Raw genomic sequence first — 7775 nt, 5'->3', positions numbered from 1 at the left:
GCATTTTCTACTTTAAAAGTATACTGCCCAACAATTTCTTTGACCTTCATGGGCCTTCTGTGGAATGTCTCTCAGAGTGGGGATGTGGTTCCCTAGAATTTAGTCACTCTCAGAAGTCAGAGCCTTAGAGATCATAACTGATTCTCACAAGGTTTATCAGAGTGCCATGCCCTCTACCCATCCAGCATGGGAGTAATGTCAGAGTCTCCAGACAGAGGCCTTGCCACCACAGTCTGCACACGTTTCCAGGTAGTTTTGCCATCTCCTCCCCTGGTGGAGAGCCAGGTTGGAGTGGTCTGGCCCCCCAGTGTGGAGAAGGTAAAAGACTCACCCAGGGTCACAAAGTAATGCTGTAGAGCCAGAGCTCCTAAACCCAGGATTCTGGGCTCCTGGCCCCATGTAATCAAGGGCCTCTTAAGCATGAGCTCCAGACCATCCACTCCATCTAGGAGCTGGAGTGCTCACTTGGTGCCAAACCCTTGGCTTATATAAGCAATAAAAGGAGTCCTGAAAGGAAGAAGCCCTGAGTTTTCAAAGTGATGATCCCCTGTTTACTAGCTATAGCACGATGGGTGAATTCTCCTGAGATTCTGTTTCCACATCTGAGGTGATGAGCCTACCTCAGGATTGTTGTGTTACATAAGACATCTATCCTGGTTCTGTACTTGGCATATAACAGGTACTCAGTACATTGTGGTTTCCTTCATTCCTGCTTTCACTAAGGTTTCCTTCCTTCCTTCCTTTCCTGCTATGTGCTCACGCCCGGGGAGAACCTTGCTTTAAGGGAGGCCAGAGGGGGAGTACTGTCCTCACGAAATTAACTATCCTATTGAGAGACAGTAATTACCCTGTCTGGAATACCCAGGAAGCCATCCAAGGCAGTGGAGGGTGCAAAACGTGCCCCTCCTCGTTGTCCCTGCTTGTAACTCGGGCCTGATTCTGCTTGGGAATGGGTGGAGCACTTGGGCCACTTACTGCTGTGTAGAGTAAATCTTTTCCACCCCTCTGTGCCCATGAATTCCTGGCTTGCTTTTTTTTTTTTAAAGTAATCTCTACACCCAACGTAGGGCTTGAACTCACTACCCTAAGATCAAGACACATGCTCTATTGACTGAGCTAGCCAGGCACCCATCTGGGTTGGTTCATCTTCTGATTGATACACTCATTGTAATCTTTGAATCACAAACACTGAGTGAGAGGAAGGTGCCATTCCATCAACAGGAGATAAGTGGTGGTATGGGCACTGAGACTACACTGGGTAGATGGCTAGCTTTTAATTGTTATTAATATAAGGGATCAGATTAAGTATGATTCTAGGTTTACAGAACTTTTAATTCTGTGTTCTTTCTATATGGAAACTAGTAAAATGCAAATAAGATAGGGGTATTATTGTTGGTCTGGTGACATGTTTAATATTTGTGACATAACAAAAATGATGACTGAGTGCTACAGGAAAGTCCCTGTCCATAACAGGTTCTGTCTTCATCAATAGACACCTATTCGTGTATCATGAGGTCTTCCAATCCTTCCACCAATCACATAAGCTATTCATATTGGTTTGGAGACCTCAATTTCAGAAGCTTCTGAAACATGCCTAATCTAATTCTGAATTACCCAAAGATTATGCAAAATTTTAAAATAAAGTGTTTAAAAAAAAAACAACTTTTGCCAGTTAAAAGAAAGCCCATGTGAATAAGATGAAAAGACAAACTACAGACTGGAAGAAAATGTGTGCAAACCCCATATTCAGCAAAGGACAAGTATTTACAGTATACAAAGAGCTCTCAAAACTCAACCATAAGAAAAAGCAATCCAGTTAGAAAATGGGCAAAATACATGAACAGATGTTTCCCTGAAGAGTATATACAGTAGCAAATAAACACATGAAAAGATGTTCAATGTCATTAGCCATTAGGAAAATGCAAATTAAAACCACAATGAGATATCGTTATATAGCCATCAGAATAACTAATATAAGAAATAATGATGGGGTGCCTGGGTGGCTCAGTCATCAGAATCTGACTCTTGATTTCAGCTCAGGTCATGAGATCAAGCCCTGAGACTGGCTCCATGCTGAGCATGAAGCCTGCTTAAGATCCTCTGTCTTCCTCTCCCTCTATCCCTCCCCTGCATACATGCATGCACATGCTCTCTCTCAAAAAATAAAAATAAAAAGAAATAGTGATAATACCAAATACCACATGCTGGGGGGATGCGGAGAAACTGGATCATTCATACAGTGCTGTTGGAAGTATAAACTAGTATAACCACTTTGGAAAACAATCTATCAATAAAATAACTATACAAACCAGAAATTATACTCTTGGGCATTTATCCCAGAGAAATGAAATTTTATGTCCCCACAGAAACCTGTATACTAATGTTTGTAGCATCTTTATTCTTTTGTGTGTGTGTGTGTCTGATCTTATTTATTTTGTCACTCTTAGAAAATCTCATTTTTGACTGGACTCAGACTTAGAGGTAGAACCTCTCAGAGAGGACAGCCTCTGTCTCTTGGCAATCTGTTCCTGGTGTTTTTCTTTGGCCTCCTTCATTCTCTTAGCCAAAAGTTTAGCATATTCTGCAGCATCTTCCTTATTTTTCTTAGTACACTGTTTCTTCAAAGCAATACGCCAACGTTTGTGTTGGAGGACACGTGGAGTAACAAGACGCTGAATCTTGGGTGCTTTGGTTCTAGGTTTCTTACCTTCTTTGTTTAGGGGCTTTTTAACAACATACTGGCAGACATCGTCTTCTTTTGACAGATTAAAAAGCATTCGGATTCTGCTGGCTCTTTTGGGCCCTAGGCGACAAGGCACAGTAGTATCAGTGAGTCCAAGAATATCCTTCTCCCCTTTTTTCACAATAACCAAATTGAGAACACTTGAGATTGGCATCCACAATGCAACCCCGAACAGATTTGCTCTTCCTCTCTCCAGTCCTCCTGGGTCGGTAGCAGGAATGCCCCTTACTCAGCAGCAGGCGGACGTGGCCATGGGTCAAGACACCCTGCTTCATGGGAAAGCCTTGTTTGTCATTGCCACCACTGATTCGCACCACGTAACCCTTCCATTCCTCGCCCAGAGCATCAGCAGCAACTTCTGTGGCCATACGCTTCTCATAAAAGGTGTACACAGTTTGTGCTCATCATCCACTTTGAGTTTCTGACAGCCAGTGGCTGGGAAAGAGATGTTCAGCTTCATCCTGAAGCGGCCTACCTTTCTGTCACCTTTGAAAACTGTTGGAATACCAGTTGCAAAGATGATGCCATTGGGAGAACTGGATAAAATGTTCAAGGGATCCCTCTGTTTTATTCCTTAAAATTGCATGTGAATCTACAACAATATCAAACTTAAATGTTGAATTAAAATAAAAACTATGCTGAGGAAAGAAGCCAATCACAAAAGACCACAAAATTCCATTTGTATGAAGTGTCTGGCAAGGCAAATCTATGGAGATAGAAAGCAGATTAGCGGTTGCCTTAAGGATGGGAATGAGGAGTGACTGCACATGAGAATGAGAGATCTTTCCCAATGAAAATATTCTAAAACTCGATTGTCATGATAGTTGCACAACTCTAAATTTACTAATCATTAAATTCTATACCTACAAGTGGGTGAATTTTATACCTCAAAAGAACCTTTTTAAGGTAAGTTTCTGTTTATATAAAATTTTTGCAAAATAAAAAATTTATTTAAAAAATTATTAGTGTTAAAAAAGGTAAAGACTTGAGGCACTCCCCCACCAAAAAAGGGAAGGTATAGAAAGGAGATCAATAATTACAAGAGTTGCATACTCCAAAATACATAAAAGACAGACTTGGAAAATATTTGCAAGTCAGGACAGCTAGTTTGTCAATATTCTCAACACATACTGGCTTCCTAATTAAAAGTATATCTCAGAGGGGTGTCTGGGTGGCTTAGTCACTTAAGCGGCTGCCTTTGGTTCAGGTCATGATCCTGGAATCCTGGGATCAAGTCCTGCATCTGGGCTCCCTGCTCAGCAGGGAGTCTGTTTCTCCCTCTCCCTCCTGTGCTCTCTCAAATACATAACATACGTACGTACATACGTACGTACATACATATATACATACATACATAAAATCGTTTAAAAACAAAACAAGTATACCTCGGAGAGGTGGCATGTTCATTTCCAGGCTACTATGATAAAGTGAATATCATAGTGAAGCAAGGCAAATGAAGTTTTCTGTTTCCCAGTACATATATAAAAGTTATGTTTATACTATATTGTGGCCTGTTTAGTATACAGTAACATTACATCTAAAAAAAACAGTGCATATACCATAAAAAATATTTTAGCACTACAAAATGCTTACCATTATCTGAGCTTTCTGTGTATCACTCTTTTTGCTGGTGGAGGGTCTTGCCTCAATGTTGGGGGCTGCTGACTGATAAGAGTGGTGGTTGCTAAAGGCTGGGATGGCTGTGGCAATTTCTTAAAATAAGACAGCAATGAAGTTTGCCGTTGACTTTTACTTTCATGAAAAGTGCGTGACTCCCTTGCTGCATCCAACTTCTACATCCAGTACTTGATGTTTCACCTTACACCTCTGTGTTATGGAGACTACTTCTCTCCTTAAACCTCAGCTAGTTTCAAACTTTTCTTCTACAGCTTCCTCACCTCTCTCAGCCTTCACACAATTGAAGAGAGTTAGGGCTTTGCTCTGGATTAGGCTTTAGCTTCAGGGAATATTGTAGCTGCTTTGATCCTCTGTACAGACCACTAAAACTTTCTCCATATCTGCAATAAGGCTGTTTCTCTTTCTTATCATTCATGTATTCACTGGAAGAGTGAATAATTCCTATTTAAGAACTTTTTCTTTGTATTTACAACTTGGTTAGCTGGCAGAAGAGGCCTAGATTTCAACCTGTCTTGGTTGTTGACATGCCTTCCTTACTAAGCTTAGCCACTTTTAGTTTCTGATTTAAAGTAAGAGATATGTGGGACACCTGGGTGGCTCAGCAGTTGAGTGTCTGCCTTTGGCTCAGGGCGTGATTCCAAGATCTAGGGATCAAGTCCCGTATCAGTCTCCCTATGGGGAGCCTGCTTCTCCCTCTGCCTATCTCTCTCTCTCTCTCTCTCTCTCTCTCTCTAATGAATAAATACATAAAATCTTTAAAAAACGTAAATAAAGTAAGAGATATGTGACTCTCCCTTTCACTTGAACATTTCCAGGCTATTATAGAGTTAACTGGCCTAATTTCTTTTTTTTAAGATTTTATTTATTTATTCATGAGAGAGAGAGAAAGGCAGAGACATAAGCAGAGGGAGAAGCAGGCTTTCTGCTGGAACCCTGATGTGGGACTTGATCCTGGACCCCAGGATCACGCCCTGAGCCGAAGGCATATGCTCAACCACTGAGCCATCCAGGTGTCCCTTAACTGGCCTAATTTCAATATTTTTGTGTCTCAGGGAATAGGGAGGCCTGGGGAGAGTGAGGAACACCAGTCAATGAAGCAGTCAGAACACACTGAAGTGTTCTTTTATTTATCAGTTAAGTCCACAGTCATATATGGGTGTGGTTTGTCATGCCCCCAAAACAATGACAATAGCAACATCAAAGATCACTAACCACAGATCATCATAACATATATAATAAAGATGAAATCATTAGAAATATTTTAGGAAATACCAAAATGTGACAGAGAGACACTAAGTGAGCAAATGCTTTTGGAAAAATGTTGCTAATAGACTTGCTTGATGCAGGGTTGTCACAAACCTTCAATTTGTAAAAAGTGCAATATCTGCAAAGCACTTTAATAAAATAAGATATGCCTATACTAGCACCCCAAAACAAAAATGTGTAAATGACACTCTCTTCAGATCATTTGTTTACAAGAAACAAAAATCATCTCTGCCTACTAGGTAGGCTCATTGTCATCCAAGAAAAAGAAATGTTAACACGGAGAATAGTGCTGGAAAGGCAGAAATGAAACTGCCTACTCTTTCATGTTTCATCACTCTTGGAATCTCTTAGCTCAAGTACTTGAGATTCTGGCAAGCCATGGATTGATTTAACTTACATTAGCTGTCTACTCTGTGTCCAAATAGTTGTCACTGGGCAGCCTCGGTGGCTCAGTGGTTTAACGCCGCCTTGAGTCCAGGGTATGATCGCGGAGACCCGGGATCAAGTCCCATGTCGGGCTCCCTGCATGGAGCCTGCTTCTCCCTCTGTGTCTCTGCCTCTCTGTGTGTGTGTGTGTCTCTCATGGATAAATAAATAAAATCTAAAAAAAATAGTTGTCACTATCCTAAAGATAACCCTTTAGATTATCTTAGAAGGAGCTATAAGTAGACCAAGAAATTTAATTGACATGGTTATGATAGACATAGACCAGTCATAGAAGTATGTATTTGTAAAAAAAAAAAAATGTGCAACCTTATCATTAGCAGTCAAAGAGATAGCTATTTAAATATCAAGAGTTTTGCTCATTTAATCATCACAGATTAATGATAACAATATATGCTTATTTTCTGCTAGAAAATAGGACAAAGTAGTCTGGAAAACAGTTTTGGAAAATATATTGGGAACCTTTAAAATGGACATACTGACACAATAATTCCAAATATAAGGCTCTATACTAAGAGAATGAATAATCAGAGATACAGATGAGATATATGTATGTGATCTTTGTAGAATTATATATTATTTATATATTATATATAACATATATAATATATATTTATAATGAAAGAAAAAACAGTATAAACTTCTGTTACAGGAATATTCAAGTAAATTGGTATATGCAGTCATTAAAAATCATGTTTTTGGTTAAAATGTCCATTCTACCCAAAGCAATCTACACATCCAAAGCAATCCCTATCAAAATACCAACAACAGGGCAGCCAGGGTGGCTCAGCGGTTTAGTACCACCTTCAGCCCAGGGCCTGATCCTGGAGACCCAGGATCAAGTCCCACGTCAGGCTCCCTGCATGGAGCCTGCTTCTCCCTCTGCCTGCATCTCTGCCTCTCTCTGTCTCTCTCTTTCTCTCTCTCCCTCATTAATAAATAAAACTTAAAAAAAACAAAATACCAAAACATTTGCCACAAAACTAGAACAAATAATACTAAAATTTGTGTGGAACCACAAAGGACCCTGAATAACCAAAGCAGTCTTGTGAAAGAAAAAGCTGGAGTTATCATAATTCCAGATTTCGAGATACACTACAAAGCTATAGTAAGCAAAACAGGGTACTGGCACAAAAATAAACATACAGATAGGTCAGTGGAATGGAATAGAGACCCCAGAAATAAACCCACACTTACATGGTCAATTCATCTGTTGATAAAGGAGGCAAGAATATACAATGGGGCAAAGATAGTATCTTTAAAAAATGGTGCTGGGAAAACTGGACCACTTTCTAACATCATACACAAAAATGAATTCAAAATAAATTAAAGACCTAAATATGAGACCTGAAACCATAAAAATCCTAGAAGAAAAGACGGGCATTAATTTCCCTGACATTGGCCTAGCAACATTTTTCTAGACATGTCTCCTAAGGCAACAGAAACAAACAAAAGTAAGCTATTGAGACTACACCAAAACAAAAAGATTTTGCACAGTGAAAAAAATTAACCGACCTACTAAGAGAAGATATTTACAAATGATATATCTGATAAAGGGTTAATATTCAAAACATATAAAGAACTTCTACAGCTTAACATCAGAAAGCAATCTGATTAAAAAATGGACAGAGGGCCTAAATAGACATTTTTCCAAAGAAGACATCCAGATGGCCAATAGACACGT

General features: G+C 39.7%; 1 protein-coding gene and 1 pseudogene across 3 annotated transcripts in view; one reads left to right on the top strand and one right to left on the bottom strand.

Moving 5' to 3' along the window:
• Positions 1 to 7775, top strand: part of FAM120C (family with sequence similarity 120C) — a 162796-nt gene that overhangs the window by 128996 nt on the left and 26025 nt on the right. The window lies entirely within an intron of this gene.
• Positions 2416 to 3209, bottom strand: LOC112673065 (40S ribosomal protein S6-like; annotated as a pseudogene).

Source organism: Canis lupus, chromosome X, assembly GCF_003254725.2.
Source record: "Canis lupus dingo isolate Sandy chromosome X, ASM325472v2, whole genome shotgun sequence".
NCBI lineage: Eukaryota > Metazoa > Chordata > Mammalia > Carnivora > Canidae > Canis > Canis lupus.
Note: the sequence above shows the minus strand (reverse complement) of the source record. Positions and strands in the feature narration are given on the sequence as shown.